Source organism: Giraffa tippelskirchi, chromosome 2 (genome assembly GCF_054371585.1).
Source record: "Giraffa tippelskirchi isolate mGirTip1 chromosome 2, T2T-mGirTip1v1.2.pri, whole genome shotgun sequence".
Taxonomy (NCBI): domain Eukaryota; kingdom Metazoa; phylum Chordata; class Mammalia; order Artiodactyla; family Giraffidae; genus Giraffa; species Giraffa tippelskirchi.
The window spans coordinates 60,400,240-60,421,694 of record NC_137276.1 but is presented as its reverse complement, the minus strand read 5'-3'; the positions used below and the strand labels follow the sequence as shown (position 1 = coordinate 60,421,694).

Below are 21,455 nucleotides of genomic sequence, written 5' to 3'. Positions count from 1 at the left end.
TATATCTCATTGTATGTGTATATCATATTTAGTTTATTTATTCATCTTGATGGATATGTGCATCACTGTACCCTTTTGGCTATTGAGCATGATGCTGCTATATGAACATAGATGTACAAGTATCTGTTGAGGTCTCTGCTTTCGGTTCTATTGGATATATACCTGAAAGTGAAATGACTGGATCATAAGATAGTTCTATTGTTTAACTTTTTGAGGATTTGCCATACTGTTTTCAAAACAGTTGTACCATTTCCAACCACAATACATAAGGGTTCCAATCTCTGTTTTTTTTCCTTTTTGTTTGTTTTTTGTTTTATAATACCCGTTTAGTGGTATGGTATCTCATTGTGATTTTGATTTGCATTTCCCTTATGGCTTGGGACACTAAGCACCTTTTCATGTGCTTGTTGGCCATTCACATATCTTCTTTGGAAAAATGTCTGTTCACAAGTACTTTGCCAATATTTGATTTGGGTTGTTTTATTTTCTCATTTATTTTGAGTTGTAGTACTTCTTTATATATTCTGAATCCTAATCCCTTACCAGATATATGATTTACAGACATTTGCTCCCAGTCTGTAGGTTGCCTTTTCACACCCTTGATAGTGTCCTTTGTTTCACAAAAGTTTTAAATTTTGGTGAAGTCCAGTTTATCTATTTTTTGTTGTTGTTGTCTTTGGTGTCATATCCAAGAAATTATTGCCAAATTCAATGTTTTAAAGATTCTCCTTAATGTTTTCTTCTAAGAGTTTTATAATTTTAGCTCTTTCTTTACATCTTTGATATATTTTTTGTTAATTTTTGTATATAATGGTAAGTAAGGATCCAGTTTCATTCTTTCACATATGAATATCCAATTTTCCTATATCCATTTTTCGAAGAAACTATTTAAAAGAAATTGTCACCCTTGTTGAGAATCAACTGACCATACATGTGAGGGTTTATTTCAAACCCTCTCTTCTGTTTCATTGCTGAGTATGTCTGCTTTTTTGTGTCAGTACAACACTGGTTGATTATTATTAATTTTTACTATATAATTACTGGGTTATATACTAAGAGTATGTTTAGCTTCGTTTAAAACTTCTAAATTATTTCCAAAGTAGTTGTATCATTTCACACTCTTCAACAGCAATGTATGAAAGTTCAGTTATTATATATATAAGCTTATTATATATATAAGCCAACATTTAGTGTTAATGGTCTTTTAAAATTTTAGCCATTATATTTCAAATGTAGTATAATAGTATTGTGATTTTATTTGCATTTCCCTAATGATTAGTAATTTTGAGCATGTTTTCATGTACTTGTTGGATATTCATAACTCTTCTTTCATGAAATATCTGTTCAAATCTTTTAATTGGCTGTGTGTCTTGCTATGATAAAGCTGTAAGAATTCTCTATTTATTCTTGATAGAAGTCTTAGTCAGGTGTGTGTATTGCAAATATTTTCTCCCAATCAGTCGTGCCTTTTTGATTTCTTAACAACGTCTTTCAAACAACTTTAAATTTTTTTCTCATTTTAGAAATAATTTCATACCTACAAAAATTTGCCAAAAGATAACACAAAGTGTTCCATTATTACTTTGTTATTTTCTCCCTTTCAGTTACTTTGAGTGACTTTTTATTTCCTAGTTTGATAATACAGGAATTTTGATCATTGACTTTTAAGCTGTCTTCTAAATAAAGGCATTTAAGGTAACACATTTCTACCTAAATACTGTTTTAGCTTCATCCTCACATTTAGACATGTAATGATTTTAGGTCATTCCTTTAAAAATATTTAATAATGGTAATTATAATTATCCAAGGAAAAACCAGGAGCATATCTGTGTAAAAGGCCTAAAAAAAGAGGAGGTTATTTTAAGAATAAAATAAAAGCAACTGGAAACTCCAGGGAAAATGTAAAACATTTAGAAAATGGTGTTACTTTGTTCTATAGTGAACCATAGTTACATAATCAAAATTATTGAAACAATAATAAAGGTCCTTACAAGGGAAGCTTTCTTCCACTATTTACTTCTGCTAGGAAACTTTATTTAAACTAAGGTAATTACTGAAGTCATTGAAGTTCTTCAGGATGCAGTTGAATGTTGATCTTTCTTCATGAACTTATCTTCTATGTGGTGAATCCTTAAGTCCACTCTTTAAAAAATATGTATGTATTTATTTGGCTGCACCTTAGTTGTGGCACTTAGATCTTTGATTTTTTTGTGGTGTTTGGAATGTTTAGTTGCAGCATGCAAGATCTTTTTTTTTTCTAGTTGCAGTATACAGGATACTTAGTTATGGCATATGGGATCTAGTTCCCTGACCAGGGATTGAACCCAGGCTCCCTGCACTGGGATTGCAGAGTCTTAGCCATTGGACCACCAGACAAGTCCCTTTAGGTCCATTCTTGTTCAGCTTGAGAACATATTTTTTTTTATTATACATAGATTATTATATATATTCCACTGATTCTGATAATTTCTTCAGGATAGTCAGTTTTAGCATCTTACAAATACCTCAATAATAGTACTTTTAACCTTTTAGTTTACTTGTCTAACTACTGTCTTTTCCACTATACTGTAACTCACTCGTCATATAAACAGTATTATTCAGTTCCAGATTTCCAAAACTTAGCCCACCATCAGGCACATTGTAACTGCTCATGCTTACTAAATGAATTAATCTGAAGAAACTTGATCTGGTTATTATGAGAACATGTTACTTTTTGGCTATTTCCTCAAGAAAGGAGAAAAAAAGAAAAGAGTGAGAGAAGATGTGATTGAAGAGGAAAGGAGAATACTGAACACATTTAATAGATGTCCCTTCTCCCAAGCACTTAAGCAGCAGCAAGCATACCCTTGGAGCATGTCTGATGATATTTCAGAGCCTCTCTTCACAGATCACCTTGCAATCCCAGGTCACAAGGTGGGAGCTGCCAGCAGTCCTGGTATTAAACCACCGCACTGGCTTCCAGTCCTCCTTTAAGTGAGGTGGCTTGTGGTGGACTAGCCTAGGGTAACTATGCCAACTTACAGCTGTCCTGTCCCCATCTCCCTGCCAAACAGACTTAGATTTCAAGTGAGTAGTTTCACAAGCCTGCAAGGAATGGATATTTATAAAGACAAGTTATGTCGTGGTCATATTCACATAGCATCACCATCAGCTCAGCATCCAGGCAAACCAGAGTCATATCCTGTGAACAGTTGGCTTTACAGGATGCAGGGAGCTGGGAAGACAGAGACATGGGGAAAATACGGAACAAACGGGTCTGACCAGCTTAACCACAGGGAAGCTTACCACCTTTCTTCTTTTCATTAGGGCTTTTATCCGAGGCATTTGACCTACAGTGGAAGGAGCATGCATCTTAGAATTAACGCATCTTGTTTTAGGTTCAGGGACTGCTACTTACTTGCTTGGTGTCTTTGAGCAAGTCCCTTCCTATCTCTGGGTCTGGTTTCCATATTTGAACAATGTCAACCTCATGAAGGTATTTTGAGAATTATAAAGAAATAATGGTTGTGGGCATTCTTTGTAAAATACAAATTATACTGTGCTTTTTCTCACTGGGATATGCCTCAAGGCCATTCAGCATATGGTGTTCAGCTCTTATGTAACTAATATTAAAGGGAAATATTACCAAAGCATGAAAAATTGCTTGTGTTAATAAACAGTATGGCAGGGAGAAGCTTCACTAATACTTAATGTTCTTGTTTGTTAACCCACTAGTCAAACATTATTGAACATATCATCACCATCATAAAAAAGATTTGAGTATGTATTATTCAGTTATCCAGACAACACTTGTCACGTGCTCAGGTGAAAGGCACTAGGTTAGCTCCCATGAGTGAACTAGTAAGGAAAAGAAAGAGAATCCACATTCAGAATTAGGTAGTTATAATATTTCAAGGCTGCATTGGATAAGTGTTATATTTCTAGTAGTTTCTAGAATCACAACACATTGGACACATATGCCTATATAATATCTCACTTCCTTCAACTGTTACCTGAGGTATGAATTCTGTCGATACTGTACTTTGATATCTAAAACATATCATACTGTGGGGGATATTCTAAATATTTCAAGTAGATATAATTGTAAGAAAACTCTTCCTTATATTCACCATCTGGTCCTGTCTTATAGCCATGCAGCTTGCTTCCTCTTATACATGATGGTCACCACTTGGACATTTAAAGATGCCCATCATGCTTCTTCCATGCCTCCTTTCTCCACAATATATATATATATACATATATATATATATATGGCCCCTGGTCCCTTCGCTCTCTATTCTGCTTTGTCTCTTAGGAGCCTGCTCAGTTCTTCCTGTGTCCTACTCAGCATGTCACATTCCACCTGGCCTCAGAATTCTAGGAGTGGTTCTACCAGGGCAGAATAGGATGTGACTGTAATCTCCATGTTGAAAGTCCTCACTGACATTTATAGTCATAGAGATACTGGCAAACCCTAAATTTGTTTTCATGTAGTGTATCTCCTTTTCCATGTAAGTATATTCCCTCATTTTGTATTTTTGAAGTTTATTTTTTGGAACAACATTCACAACTTCACAGTTGTATTTACTAAATTGTATTTTTAGATGTTGGCACAAGCTGCCTCTAACACAAGTCATCTCCATTATAGTACAGTCCCCACTAGGATCAGAAGGAGAATGATTCAAAGGTTGATGCACAGTTTATAACTCTTGCTTTGCCCCAGAGAGTTCGCCTGGGATTCACTTTTAATCACTTCCCACAGTTCTATTTATGATGTCAGCGTTCTTATGCGTCCTACAGAAGTTCCCAGGACCCATATGATTTATACCACTAAGACTCTCCCATTAAAATTTTGAATGACCCTTTCCTCCAGGAGTCAAAAAACAATTAAAAATTGACATAGGAGTCAGATAGGGACAAAAATAGCAGCTTTATCATTGATACAATTAATTGCAAGTATGTGGAATGGCCCCGGCCAAGATGTACAGCCCTTTTGCCAGTTGGCTGCTGGAGGTGCTCTGTGCTCCTGTAAGCTTCCCTACCTCCCAGCAACCAGAACAAAAGAGGAAATCAGAACCTTGCAGGCAGGCAGATGGACAGCATAGAAAGAGTGCTCAGAGGGGCAGAGCTGCACACACTAGGCTGGAGCCCAGTTTCCCACAGCGCATTCACTCCTCCCTTGAGGTGGGGAGAGGCACTTCTTCGGAGGAGTGACTGTCTGCATTTTCTCAGCCAAAAAGGAATACTGAGTGAGAGAGAGAAGGGTTCCCTCACATCTCCTTACACTCACACATAGACACTGAGCCCCTTTAGCGTCGTCAACTGCAGGATGATGGGGCGGGCTAGTACGGGTGCAGGGACCTCTTCCAAGGTGACCTACTTGTCCACACTCAGGCCCAGTGGCCACTCCCCTTTGTCCATGGCCTGTGAGATTTTTGTCTGCAGGGCTGACAGCCCTGACGTCAGCCTGGGAACTGCACACATCTGACCCAGCTCATCATTTCCTCTCTGTGGAATGTCACGCTCTGTGAAAGCCACTGTTACTTGATGTTGGACACCTGGACGTGGAGGGAAACATTCTGCTCCGTGGCTTTGCTTTTCTCTCCCTGAAGTCCCTGTCCTCCCTGTGCCACCCTGGGTGTGAGCCTGGAGCGGAAAGACCCCTGACTGAGATGGGGAATGTTGCAGTTGACAGGCGCTCCGTCTGCTCCTTGGGGTCCTTTTAGACGTGCCTGTTTATATTCCTCTCCCTTCCAGATTTCCCTTTTACCCTGGAGACAAAGCCCAGAGAGGCTCTGCCACTTTGACTGTCACTTGTTATGAGTCCTCTTCTCTCTCCTAGGATCTAATAGTTCTATTCTTGTGCAAGTTACCTGGAAGCTTTTGCAATCTCCTGTTCCACTCAAGAATTACTGAAGTAGGTAGAATGTCTTTTCAGTCTCCCTACTTGAGCTCTGTGTTTCTACTTCTCCGTCACCTTCCAGAAGGTAGTCATTTCCCCATCATACAGATGTGGCTCCTGGGTCCATTTGGTTCTTAGGTGTGGTGATCGAAGAAAAGCCTGGTTGTAGAACTCCATTTGCAATATTTAGAAGATCTGTTTGTGTTAATTATCCAAACTTTCCCTATATACCTACCCATCCCCTATTTTTTTTTTTTTACTAGTAATACCTTTATTCTTTTCAAAATAATTCCATAACCAGTATCTCATTTGGACCTCAAAAGGATCTCATGAGTGAGGCAAATCATGATTCTATCTTTCCATTCGCTATCCCGGGACAGAGACACAAAAAGATGAAGTCATGAACCCAAGATTTAGGAAAGAGTGGGGGCAAAATCAGGACCAGACACCACATTTGACCCTGAAGCCAGCACACCTTCTACTGAATCTGTGTGTACAGACCTCACAGGGTGTTAGCAGTCAAGGGCTCTGTGATTGACAAGATCCCCACGAGAAGCCAGTCCCATCAGCCCCTAGTTGAATGTTCAGCTTTGAGAAGGCACATCCCCTGAGTAAATGGAAAGAATTATTTATTTGGGGGGAATAAAACAAAACTAAGCCAAATGAAGCATAGAAGGTTTGGGTGACATTTAGGTGGCAAGAGCCAGAGTTTAAGCGAACTGGAAACTGATGGGAGATGAGGCAGTGGAATGACACAGTTTAACTCTTTGAAACCTGTTTAGTGTTTTAATAGCTCAGATGGACTAAAGGAAAAACAGAACACTCATTTAGTCATGAAAGAACTCTGGTAATCTCTGTTAAATCCATTGGGAAAAAATGTGGATGGACCAGAAGCAGCAGTTTCTCATTTACATATTTGTCTAAATTATGTTAATGAGAAAAAGAGTGAATTATAGACACACATCCACACAGAGCTTGCAACATTGTTAAGCTTTGACTTTAATTAAGACCTGTGTTTTTGCCCCTCCATCCTTTATTTTTTATTTATTTATTTATTATTTTATTAATTTATTTATTTTAGTTGGGGGCTAATTACTTTACAATATTGTAGTGGTTTTTGCCATACACTGACATGAATCAGCCATGGGTTTACATGTGTTCCCTATCCTGAATCCTCCTCCCACCTCCCTCCCCATCCCATCCCTTTGGGTCATCCCATTGCCCCAGCCCTGAGCATTTGTCTCATGCATTGAACCTGGAATGGCATCCATCCTTTATTAAAATGAAAGCATAATTAAAGAGGAAAAAACAATAGACAGCTGAAACCTCCCACCAAGAAAACCTCTGCTATTTTGGATAGCTCATATGACAAATTATTCCACTTTAATGGAAAGAAAAAACTGATGCAAAGGAATCCATGTGTACAGATGACTGGAGTGCATCCACCCATCTCCCAAAGCAGCACATTTCCAAAGGGCACAGATAGCCTCTTGCGATGCCTCTTTTGTTTGTTTAATTTCCTCACAATTCATCATCCTCTAAGGAGATGGGCCCAAGTTCTCCCTCTCTCTCACATTGTTTTCAAACCTAGTTACCACTGCATGCATTTCTAAATGACAAAGCAACTGGGTCTAAACCTTGATATGTCGAGAGAAAACCCAAACTGACAGTTGGAAGGGGCAGAAAGAGGAAGGCACTGCCCATTCCTCCCTCATCCCAAATGTCATCCCTTCCTTGTCCAGGCTGCCCAGGCAACCCTGATGAAGAAACGAGCAGACACTTGAAAGTTTCTGACAGGTGTCATGGGCGCAGGCACTGAGAAACCGGGAGTGATGGGGCTTGACGTGACAGTGGCAGAGCTACTGAGGCTGGCTCCAGGACATGCAGAGTTTGGTGTCTGTCAGTTCCAATCCTTGTCACGCTCCTACTCCATAATGGCAACTGCAAATAGACAGAGCCAGCGGGAAGTGTTCAGAAAACTTAAAAACATCTTTTCCTGACCAAGTGATGTTGCCAAGCTGCAGTAATGTAGGATCAGCCACCCAAAGTGGGTGCACACCAGCTAAGCGTGTCAGAAGCGGGTGACAGGGCTGATCACACTGGCGGGGTGCGCAATTTGCTTGCTGTCTTTCTTTGTACTCTGCCTTGCCTTCCAAGACTAGAGTTTCAGCCTCCCAGTTCCTTTCCGCATTTATGCATGTGATTTTTGTTCTGCAAGCATCTTCCTCCACCAGTAACTTCTGATGACTTTTAATTCCTTGCATATAATGATCTCTGCAACAGATCCTGCTTGATCTAAATATTTGGCAATCCTGCTCTTCTGACCTGGCTGGAGAGTGATTTATAATGGGAGAGGAGGGCCAGCTGCTTGGTAACACCATGCAAATAGTTTCATAAATATTGCTCCATTGCATTACTTTGAAATATTACTTCTTTTAACTGTCTGCCAAAGTCAAATAATTCTGCTAAATAAAAATCCATGGCTAGGCCTCTCACCCAACCAAAGTAACAGGTGGTAACCAAGCTCACCTGGTGGGAGAACCCAACTTGATTAACTCCAGCCCAGCAGTGATGGTTAACTGGCGTTAAGGCATGATGGATGATAGCAGGTGCGTGTATAATCTTTTACCCGGCCTTCCAGCCTTCTAAGAGGGGATGTATTTATTTAATAGTTCTTAACCCAATACACTGGCTTGCGGTTCAGCATTTTCAAATAACGTAAGGACTTTATGAGTGCATTTATTTAAATAAAATCCAACCAATAATTATTTGACAAAAAGTCAGTGGCGCATGTAGTCTCTGAGTCTGGTTTCTACCGAAAATTCCATGGGGCCTCAGGCAGAGTGATAAATCAACCATGGTGCAACTGTCTCCCTCTCCAAATGCCAAGAGTCAGTGCCGAAGTGGAAAGAGTTCTGGTGTCACGGTGACCCAAGGTGAGCCTGAAATTTGAGAAAGGCAGGGGACCAGGGTAGATATTTTTATTACAAACTGCACTATGAAGTATCAAGATAAGTTTAGGCCACATGTGCTGTTGTATCTTAGCTTCAGCCAATTTCTGCTCTGGTTTTGTGCTCGATGACTGGAGGTGACCTTTTTAATAGAATATCTCCTTTCCAGGAGGACCTGCATGAAAGCACTGATAGTGTCAGCTTGTGTCAGGACCCACACGTTCTCCCTATGTACACACCACTCCTGGAATCTCATCCTTTTCCATCACTCCAGCTCACGTGTCTGCAGTGTTGACTCCTACATATGTTTTTCTAACCAGTTTTATCTTCCAGCCTCTAATTTTGCATCTCTGTACAGACAATAACCCCTGAAACACATGTATACTAAGCTGAAGGAACATTCTTGCTCCCATCAACCACATTCTCTGCCGAATTTCCTACTCTGTTTGTGGTTCTGCCCCTCTCCCTGGGGCCCTGCCTCCAAACCTTTGAAATCTCCTCTTCCTTTGCTCCCTAGAGTCAAGCAGTTATGCAGGCCTGTCAGTTTTCTCATATAAAACCTACATCTGCCCCCCATATTTAGTTTTGAAAGAATGTTTTTATAATTTGTTTTATAAAATTACACATGTTCATCATGAACTTTTCAAACAATATGTCAAAGCATAAAGAAGAAAGACAAGTAAAACCAATTTTTTAAATTAAAAATAATATCCAAAATCATATTGTCCATAAATAGCTCATAAAATTAGACACCATTCTTCTAGATTGCTTTCGTGCACATTGATGAATAGACAGATGGATGGATGGAAAGAAATCTTACTAAAACTGTATTATGATACCCATGTTATTTTGACGAAAACATTAAATGTAATTTTATTTGATTTTGACAGGAAAAAAGTGAAACAAAGAAAATGAAGAGAATTGTTTAACTTTATTTCTTTATGTGAGAGATAAATGCCTAAATTATCTGAAGATGAAAGAAATGAACTTACAACTTTAAGATATTGTGAAAGTATTATTCTTAAAATTCCACTTCCATTTTCATCCATAGCGATCAAATTCACCCTAAGGGAAGTAAGAAGTTCACCCTCTTATACTTCCTGGTGGCTGTTCATCCTCTACCTCCCAAATTTACTTACCAAGAGGCATAACATTTATATTCTGTAATCAAACTGTCCAGAGTTTAATGTCTCAGTTCTTCATTTGAATTACTTTATTGCTCACACTCACCACCAGTCATTTCTCTGAAGCTTCTCCATTTCTGTGTGTTTGTTTTTATTCTCTCTGCTTAGTGAGATTTGACTGTGGAGTACTTTTATCAAGAAAGAATGTCAGTGCTGGTTACATTGTGTTCTTCACTTGCTGAAATCATACTTTCATTCTTTAGCAAGATGCAGACATTTTACTATTGGTTTCTGAATTTTGAATACTGCATGCTCATAATGCTACATCATCACCACTGTTTTTCATTAGCCTGGATTTCATCATTGTGTGATTATATTCCTAACCCTACCCCTACCTTTTCCCCCAGAAAGAAAAAGGACTAAAGGTGGTTATATGCTCAAGTTCTGTCACATTTGAAAATGTCTTCAGTTTGTTCCTGTACTGGAATAACAACTTGACTCCCTACTACATTCTTAAATCTTGGAGTTCCCCCTGACACACAATATTTATTGAAATCATCCCATTGTCTATTATACAAATATGAGATATCTTTATCTTTTTATCCATTCTCAATCATTATTTATTTATTTGTATGTTTTTATCCCAAAGTGAATTTAAAGAATAGAGAAAAACACCTAACAAGTTTGGTATAATAACCAACATAATTTTCAACAAATTTTAGCATGTTGATTTATTTATTTTAAATATATTTACCCTATAAAATAAAACATACAAACTTATGTTGTTGTTGTTGTTAGTCGCTAAGTCATGTCTGATTCTTTGAGACCCCATGGATTGCAGCATGCTAGGCTTCCCTGTCCTTCACTATCTCCCTGAGCTTGCTCAAACTCATGTCCATTTAGTCAATGATGCCATCCAACCATCTCATCCTCTCTCGTTCCGTTCTCCTCCTGCCTTCAATCTTTTCCAGCATCAGGGTCTTTTCCAATGAGTTGGTTTTTTGCATCAGGTGGCCAAAGTACTGGAGCTTCATGTACCTCATCTTAAGTGTTCCTTCTTCATTTTATTTCCCAGTACTCTTCCACAGAGAAATCTCCTGTCCTTAATTTGGTGTTTTGCAAGTTCTATACATGTTTTTATAGCATTCTTACATATATATGTAGCTAAGAATTATGGATACATAGGCAATGGCACCCCACTCCAGTACTCTTGCCTGGAAAATCCCATGAACGGAGGAGCCTGGCGGGCTGCAGTCCATGGGGTCACTGAGTCGGACACAACTGAGCGACTCCTCTTTCACTTTTCACTTTCATGCCCTGGAGAAGGAAATGGCAACCCACTCCAGTACTCTTGCCTGGAGAATCCCAGGGACGGGGGAGCCTGGTGGGCTGCCGTCTATGGGGTCTCACAGAGTCAGACACGACTGACGCGACTTAGCAGTAGCAGCAGTATAGTTTACAGACTGTTTCAGATTTATTTAAATGCTATCATACAGAATTTATAGTTCACACCTTGCTTTTCTCCTCCAGCATTACTTTTGCAAGATTTCTCAATGTCAGTACAAAGAGTTTAATAATTTTCATATTTTTCCTATTGATGGATATTTAGTTTGTTTCCAGTTTCACTGTGAAAAGTAATGCTGTAGCAAATAAAACTTGTTCATTTGTAGTCTTAGACGTGTGTGAGAACTTCTTTACTATAAGCATTCAGAGGTGAATTTGGGGCCAAGTGTAGACTGTGTGTGTCTTTAACTTTGACATTTCTAACTAACTAGATAAATTTTATATCACAATCAGGGCTGTATTATACTTCCCAATAATTTACATACTTACAGGCCATTGTCATACCTTTTTTCATATATTCCCATGTAATAGATTTTAAATGGTACCTTAATATTAGTCTCTTTTACTTCTCTGATGGTCCAGTGGTTAAGACACTATGCTTCCAATACAAGGGGTATAGGTTTGACCCCTGGTCAGGAAACTCATATCCCACATGCCATGTGGTGTGGCAAAACATAAAAAAAAAAAATTAACTTGGAAAGTATTCATCCCTTTTACAGCTTTTATGAGTACTGACTACCAATGAGATTGAGCATATTTTCAAATGTTTAATGGTCTTATTTCTTCTTTTATGGTTCAGTTCAGTTCAGTCACTCGGTCATGTCCGACTCTTTGTGATCCCATGGACTGCAGCACGCCAGGCTTACTTGTCCATCACCAGCTCCCGGAGCTTACTCAAATTCACGTCCATCGAGTTGGTAATACCATCCAACCATCTTATGAAAGAGGAGAGTGAAAAAGTAGGCTTACAACTCGACATTCAGAAAACAAAGATCATGGCATCCAGTCCCATCACTTCATGGCACATAGATGGGGAAACAATGAAAGCAGGGAGAGACTTTATTTTCTTGGGCTTCAAAATCACTGCGGATGGTGACTGCAGCCATGAAATTAAAAGACGCTTGCTCCTTGGAAGAAAAGTTACGACCAACCTAGACAGCATATTAAAAAGCAGAGACATTACTTTGCCAAAAAAAGGTCCGTCTTTTATGGTATAGCTGTTCATATCCTTTGCCAGTTTTTCTACTGGCTTGATTTTTCTCTTATTGATCTTTAAGGGTACTGTATATAAGCTGTTTCCAATTCATTAGCAGTTTTATATGCTGCACATATCTTTCCTAATTCCACGTCTAATTGTTTAACATTTTGTGTGGTGTCTTCTGTAATAAGAAACATTTTATTTTTTTTTAACATTTAAAATTTTTATTAATTTTCAAAGAAACAGTAATTGATAAAAAGCATAGTTTCTTATGCTCAACTCAATAAGAAACATTTTAATGTATTAATAGTTGAATTTATTTTCTTTCTTTGTGGTCTATGGTTTTTGTATCTTTCTTTAAAATATTTTTGAATCATGAGACTGTAAAGATAATCTTGTACATTCTTCTAAAATTTTAAAATTATGCTTTTTTGATAATCACAGCCAACATACTGAATTAATTTATTTTATATACATATCTGGAACCATATTCTAAATAATTTAATATTCTGATCTTGTGAGAATTTTCTCTTAACTCCAAAAGCTTTATTTGTTTTTCTTTTTATTGAACTATAGTTGATTTATAATATTGTGTTAGTTTCAGGTATACAACAAGGTGATTCATATATTGTTGTTATTCATTCACTCAGTTGTGTCCATCTCTTTGTGACCCCATGGACTCCAGCATACCAGGCTTTCCTATCCTTCACTATCTCCCTGAGTTTGCTCAAACTCATGTCCATTGAGTTAATGGTGTCATCCAACCATATCATCCTCTCTTGCTCCCTTCTCCTCATGCCCTCAATCTTTCCCAGCATCAGAGTCTTTTCCAGTGAGTCAGCTCTTCATATTGGGTGGCCAAAGTATTGGAGCTTTAGCTTCAGCATCGGTCCTTTCAATGCATAGTCAGAGTCGATTTCCTTTAAGATTGACTAGTTTGATCTCCTTGCTGTCCAAGGGACTCTCAAGAGTCTTCTCCAGCACCACAGTTCAAAAGCATATGTATTTATATTCTTTTCAGGTTCTTTTCCATTTTAGGTTATTACAAGATACTGAATATAGTTTCCTGTACTATATAGCAAATCCTTGTTGTTTGTCTATTTTATATACAGTGGTATATATCTGTTAATTCCATACTCTTAGTTTATCCCCCTCTTTCCTCTTTGGTAACCATAAATTTGTTTTCCATGTCTGTGAGTCTGTTTCTGCTTTGCAAATCAGTTCATTTGTGTTATTTTTTTAGGTTCCACATATAAGTGATACCATATAATATTGATCTTTCTCTGACTTCACTTTAATCTCTACATCCATCTATGTTACTGCAAATGTTAAGTACGTCATTCTTTTTTATGGCTAAGTAATATTCCATTGTATATATGCACCACATCTTTATCCATTCTTCTGTTGAGAGACATTTAGGTTGCTTCCATGTCTGTAAATAGTGCTGCTGTGAACATTGGGGTGCATGCATCTTTTCAGAGTTTCCATCTTTTCTTGTCATATGTCCAGGAGTAGAGTTGCTGGAGTATATGGTAACTTTAGTTTTTTAAGTAGCCTCCATACTGTTCTCCATAGGGACAGCACCAATTTACATTCTCACCAATAGTGTATGAGGATTTGCTTTTCTACACACCCTCTCCAGCATTTATTATGTGTAGACATTTTGACGATGGTCATTCTGACTAGTGTGAGGTTATCCCCTTTATAGTTTTCAGGTACATTTCACTAGTAGTGATGTCGAACATCTTTTCATGTACCTATTGACCATTTTTATGTCTTCTTGGAAGAAATGTCTCTTTAGGTCTTCTGCCCATTTTTGATTGGATGTTTGTTGTTTGATATAGAGTTGTATAAGCTGCTTATATGTTTTGGATATTAAGCCCTTGTCAATTGTATCATTTGCAAATATTTTCTCCCAATCTGTAGGTTGTCTTTTCATTCTGTTTATGGTTTCCTTTACTGTACAAAGCTTGTGAGTTTGATTAGGTTCCATTTGCTTATTTTCGGTTTTGTTTCTTCGGCCTTGGGAGACTCACTATTAGTTTTTTATTGCTGAAATGACAACCTAAAGGGATCATAGTCACTTAATTAATATCTCAATCATCATTGCAATATAGTAACAAAGATGATGGAATTGTGAAGGAGATTATTATAAAGATATCTTCTTGTCAGACATTTGCCACATTTTTCTCTGATTGGAATTAAGAGTTAAGTGCTGCATATCATCTAATATACCTCTCCTGTTTAATATAACAGAGCTAGTTGTTCATCTTCAACTGGGTTTTTTCTCTGACATGTTATTTTACTCCCTGAATATTGTTTTAAGTTTGGGCTGAGGTATGATAGGCCACTTCTGCCATTAATTGTCTAGCATTAAAACAGAGGAGAATTTTAGGCAATGGTAATTCCAGATTATATGTGCATACATACACGTGTACGTGTTGTTTTTTTTCTTTTGACTTGGGAGCCTGATCTAAAAAAATATTGTTTTAATTCACGTCAGAGAATGTTTTGCCTACATTCTCTTCTAGGAGTTTTATGAGGTCATATCTGTAAACTGCTTTGGGTAGCATGGCTATTTTAACAATATTAATTCTTCCAATCCAAGAGCATGGGATATCTTTCCATTTTTTTGAATCATCTAAAGTTGGAAGACTATGATTTTTATGCTCATGTCTTTAATCAACTGAAAAAGTGAGATTTTACAGATTGGCAGGAGATAAGAATCAGGATTTTTTTTAATATGGAAAAACAGTGGGAAACATTTTTCTTCCCCTACTAATTCTAGATTCTTTATTCTGTTCCATTTGTTTACTCATCTATTCCTGGGTTAGTTGTTTGAATTACTGTAGATTTATTATTTTCATATAAAATGGGGTAAAACTCGAACCTGTTTTTCAGTAACCTGCTAACTGTTATTTACTCTGACTTTCATTGGCTTTATATGGTACAAATGTCTTTTCCCACACTGGGATTTGTCTTTTTATCCTCTTAAGTGTGTCTGTGGATGAGTGAATATATTTTTATGAACCCTAGTTTTCTAATCCTCTTTCATGGTTACTATTGTCCTTTCCCATTACAACATCTTTGCTGCATCAACATCACAAATATATGCTGATATGTATTATCTTCTAGATGCTTTATTGTTTCACTTTTTATATTTAGATCTTTATTCCACCTTGCAAATCAACTATTTGTATGGTAGAAGGTACTGAGCAGATTTGTTTTGTTTTAATGCATGAATATCCAGTGACCAACATCATTGATTAGAAAGACCATTCTGTGATATCATCTTTGCCACAAAGTGTCTCCATATGTGTAGGCCTGTTTCTGGACTCACTGTTGTGTTCCACCAATCTATTTGTCTTTCCTTGAACAAGACCACATTGTCTCAACTAATGCAATTATATAAAAAATCCATATCCATTAGAAAAGTTTTATAATTCTGTTTTTTTCTTTAACGTTATCTTCACTATTCTTGGTCCTTTGAGATTCCATCTAAACTTTAAAATCAACTTAAAATTTCTGCAAAAAACAACCAGCCAAAATTTTGATTAGGATTATACTGAATCTATATATCTTTTTAGGAAAAAATTATAATCTTTGCCATATTAAGTCCTCAGATCCCTAATGATCATATATCCTTCAATTTGTTTTCTTTCTTTAAAATATTTCTAAAGATCTGTACTTTTCTTTGTAAATGTCTTCCATTTCTTTTGTTAGATTTATTTCTATATATTTGATATTTTTATTAAATCATAAATTTAAGTTCTACATTTAGCTGTACATTCCTATTTTACTGAAAATTTTAAAATACAGAAATAGATGTTTAATGACTAAATGCATTTTTCAGCATCTGTGGAAAGAATCCTAAAATTTATTTCTGTAAGTCCATTAATACATTAAGTTATATTTGTTGTTCAGTTGCTAAGTCATGTCTGACTCTTTGTGAACTGCAACACTGTAGGCTTCCCTATAGAAAACTTCCATCTCATCTTCTGTCACCCCCTTCTTCTCCTGTCCTCAATCTTTCCAGCATCAGGGTCTTTTCCAATGAGTCAGCTCTTCGCATCAAGGTGGCCAAAGTACTGGAGCTTCAGCTTCAGCATCAGTCCTTCCAGTGAATATTCAGGATTGATTTCATTTAGAATTGACTGGTTTGGTCTCCTTGCTGTTCAAAGGACTCTTAAGAGTCTTCTCTACCACCACAGTTCAAAAGCATCAATTCTTTGGCACTCAGCCTTCTTTATGATCCAACTCTCACATTCGTACATGACTACTAGAAAAACCATAGCTTTGACTATATTTCTATATTTAAAATATTGAACCATCTTTGCATTTCTGGAATAAATTCCACATTTTTATATTATGTTATCCTTGTAATATACTTATAAGTTGAATCTGAGACTATTTAATTTTAGAATTATCAGTTGATATACATGAGTGAGTTTTTTATATGGTTTTCTCTTATTGCACTTTCTTCATTGGATTATGATACCAATGTTATGCTCACTTCATGAGATCAATTTGGACTTTCCCCTTTATTAATAATTTTAAATGGTTTATAGGGATTTCAATTTTTTCTTAAAAGTTTTCCTATGAAACTTTCCTTATGAAATCATCTAAAATTGGAAGCTTTTAATAGTGGTGTAGAGGTAAAAGTTAATTAAAAACAAAATGGTATGGTAGATATTGAGTCCAAGCTTTGCATATTTGCTCAAATACACGTACTTTCCATCTGTATTTTTCCATTTATATTTCTACCATGTAAATGGATAGGATTTGATCTTTAGAGTTTTCAATTCATTCTCTTCTAGATATTCTGTGATTTTAGTTTGAATTTTATATTTGACAAAAGAGCTGCCTATAGGACTTTAACGTATTATTGTTTTGTTTTAGTATTTTGTAATACTAATTACTGGTGCTGTATGATTGTGAGCATAGAACATTTTTGGTACTATTTAGAAATTTATTGGAAGATTCAAAATAATCTTGTATATGAGCAAGCTTTCCAAATATGTATTCCTTGAAAAAAGGATATATTCTTTATTTTCAGTGTTGAAGCTAAAAATATGTCAATTGATATACCTTCTAAGGAAATTAAGATAAATTAAGATCTTAGGCTAGTATGTTTCTGTTTATCCATGTAGTTTTCACAGCTGTGATTTATGTTTCTGAATGCATGTAATCATAGTAGTATATTGTATTCTTTAGCCTGATAAAGTGAGTTTGTCTATTTTTTTCTTAGTTTTTTTTTTTTTTAATGAATTCAACATTATATTGAGATGGCCAATCCGCTCTCTTTTTATTTTATCTTTCTTGTTTATATTTGCCCTTCTTTTTTTTTTCAAATTTTATGTCACTTTGTCTTATGCATGTACCATATATGGAGCAAAGACTGGTGTTTTGCTTTTATTTTTCCCTATCAGTGTTGATGTAAAAATGTGACATTATGAAAATTTTCTAATGATCAGCAAAGTTGAAAGACTTTTACAGTGAATAGCCCACAAGTTTCGCTTTTTAATCCAACCCAAAATTATGTCTTAAGAGACAGATTTAGTTCATGTGAAAATATTGATATGTAGTTTATATTATTCTATAGTTCACTTATTTGTTCATATCACTTAAATTATTTCAATATATATTCTTTTCTCTCCTTTTTGATTTTGTGATTATCTTGATATTTAGGAAGTCTTGTACTTTTGCTAGAGATTACTTTCATATCTGTAACTATATGTGAACGTGATAGTAAAAGTTGCTCAGCCGTGTCCGACTCTTTGCAACCCCATGGACTATACAGTCCATGGAATACTCCAGGCCAGAGTACTGGAGTGGGTAGCCTTTCCCTTCTCCAGGGGATCTTCCCAACCCGGGGATCGAACCCAGGTCTCCCGCATGGCAGGCAGATTCTTTACCAGCTGAGACACAAGGGAAGCCCAAGCATACTGGAATGGGTAGCCTATCCCTTTTCCAGGGGATCTTCCAGACCCAGGAATCAAATTGGGGTCTCTTGCATTGCAGGTGGATTCTTTACCAATTGAGCTAGTAGGGAAGCTTTAACTATATACTATATCCTTAATCATCTTTTTTTTTTTTTTAACTATCTATTATTTTCTGTGATTGTCAGATTTGTGTGTCAACTTGTCTAGGCTATAGTACCCAGTTATTTAATCAAACACTAGTTTAGGTACTGCATTCAAGGTATTCAGCAGATGTGATTAACATCTATTAATCAGTTAATTTTAAGCAAAGGATTATCCTTAATAACATGGGTGGGCCTAATCTAATCAATTGAAAGGTCTTAAGAGCAGGAAACCTGACATTTTCCTGAGGAAGAAGAAATTCCCATTGTGGACTGCAGTCTTAGTCCCTATCCAAGAGTTTGTAGCTTGCCTTTGCTGTGGAGTACTCTGTGTATTACAGCTTGCCTAGCAGATTGTACAATTACAGAAACTAGTTCTCTGCTCTGTGTGTATGTACGTACATATTTTTTCACTGGTTGTTTCTTTGGTAGAAATACAATGTCTAAAGTGGGCAGTAAATAAGTTAGCTTACTTTAAATTTTTTCTCCTCTTCCTCTGCTATCTGACTTTATTCAGTTATGTATTCTTCTTATCATTAGTGTTTTAATATTTTAATTTTATTAGAGTATAGTTAATTTACAACGTTGTGTTAGTTTCTGGTGTACAGAAAAGTGATTCAGTCATATATGTATTCATTCTTTTTTATATTCTTTTCTTATGTAGATTATCACACAATAGTGAGTAGAGTTTCCTTGAATATTGAGTAGGTCCTTGTTGGTTATCTATCCTATATATAGTATTGTGTATGTGTTCATCCCAAGTTCCTGATTTATCCCTCCCCACCACATTTCCCTTTTGTTAACTGTAAGTGTGTTTCTAATATCTTTAAGTCTGTTTCTGTTTTGTAGATAAGTTCATTTGTATCTTTTTAAAAATTAGATTCCACATATGGGTAATATCGTATGATATTTGTCTTTGACTTATTTCACTTAGTATGATAATCTCTAGGTACATCCATGTTGCTATGAATGGTATTATTTCATTATTTTTATGGTTGAGTGATATTCCATTGTATATATGTACCACATCTTTATCCATTCTTCTGTCAGTAGTCATTTAGGTTGCTTCCATGTTTTGGGTATTGGAAATAGTGCTGCCGTGAACATTGGATTGCAAGTTTTCCTTTAGGGTTATGGCTTTCTCTAGATATATGCCCCTTGAATGGGATTGCTAGATCATATGGCAGTTTTTCAAGGAACCCCATACTGTTCTCCATAGTGGTTGTACCAATTTACATTACTACCAACAGTGTAGGAGGGTTATCTTTTCTCCACACCCTCTCCAGCATTTGTTGTTTGTAGATCGACGATGGCCATTCTGAGGTGACATCCCATTGTAGTTTTGATTTGCATTTTTCTGATAATTAGTGATGTTAAGCATCTTTTCATGTGCATTTTAGCCATCTGTTATTAAATTTTCATGTTTGTGTGTTATTAAGGTTTGGTGTTTGTGTGCATACTTAAGAAAGCTCTCTCCTAAATATAGCAAGCTTTGCAGAAAATAGAGTTAGGATCAGACCGTTGAAAATCTAAACCCTTGCCCAATAATCAGGCAGTCAATCAATGATGTTAAGTTTCTAATAAATAGAGGAATGAACAATAAATACAGTATTTTAAAAAAACAAAAATGCAAGTAATTTGAGGAGAGAAGGTATGAGCAAGTGTTGCATCTGTTGATTTCTGGAAGCAAGGGCAGCAGTTATAGTGGCTGGGAAGTAATGTTCAATAAGCCATCAGAGATAGTGCTCATAGTTATCACCAAGTTATCACCAAGGGTTGAAAAGCTGAGCCAAGAAGGGCAATAGGGAGTAGCTGGGCTTTAGGTTCAGTTTTGTACTCATCTGGAACTTACCGCCATTCCCTTGTGGTTTGAAATTTAGCACTCTTGATAAATATCTTTCATGGATAAATGTGACTTCCTCAGTATGCCAGCATCATCGCTACCAACTTCAAATCAGGTACATATGATCTAATTCATGTAGCAGAAATAGGCCCTGGGAAGAACAGACCATACTTGATTTATGTGCTTTAAATGATATTCTTTGATTTCTAGCTTTTAAAGATCAGCAGACTCTTTTATCTCCCATTTTTTCCCCTCCCGTTGCTCAATTGTCATTTGTATAATTTCTGTACTATTGTAGCATGTATCATTTGTATTCTGTACTGTTATAATTGCCTATCTTATTTGTTTACTTTCAGTCCTAATTTTACAGTTTAACCTTTGTTATAGAATCAATGCTTAGCTATTAGTTGAAAGAATGAATGTCTTTTGTCCCTCTGTGCCTGTCGTAGGCTAAACATTTGTGTCCCTTAAAATTCATATGTTGAGGTCCTAACCTCCATTGTGATGGTATTTAGAGATGGGGCCTTTAAGAGGTAGTTAGGTTTATATGAGGTCATGAGGGTAAGGCTGCCGTGGTGGGATTAGTGTCCTTAAAAGAAGAGGGAGAGAGACCAGGACTCTAGTTCACTCTATGATGTGAGAATACAGTGAAAGGCAGCCATCTGCAAACAGGAAGAAAGTTATCACCAAGGGTTGAATCTGCCAGCACCTGATCTTAGACTTCCCAGCCTCCAAAACTGTGAAAAATAACTGTCTATTGGTTATGCCACTCAATCTGTTATCTTGTTGTAGCAGCTCAACTTGATTAAGACAGTTCCTCTCCCCATTTAATAAAGAATCTACAGTAGCCAAGAGAAGGTACTCACCCCAAGCCCACATACCATATCTACGCCATGTTCTGATCAAACGCTCTAGAGTCGTCTGCCCAATCTACCCTGAGCTCACTTCCAGGACTTGAAAAGAGCCAATATAAAGATGTATTACCTTTAAAAGAAACAAGAATATAACAGACTGCTGAGGTCCCAAGAGAAA

At 36.7% G+C, this 21,455-nt stretch overlaps 1 protein-coding gene across 11 annotated transcripts in view; it reads left to right on the top strand.

Moving 5' to 3' along the window:
• Nucleotides 1-21,455, top strand: part of LRMDA (leucine rich melanocyte differentiation associated) — a 1,316,989-nt gene that overhangs the window by 1,134,729 nt on the left and 160,805 nt on the right. The window lies entirely within an intron of this gene.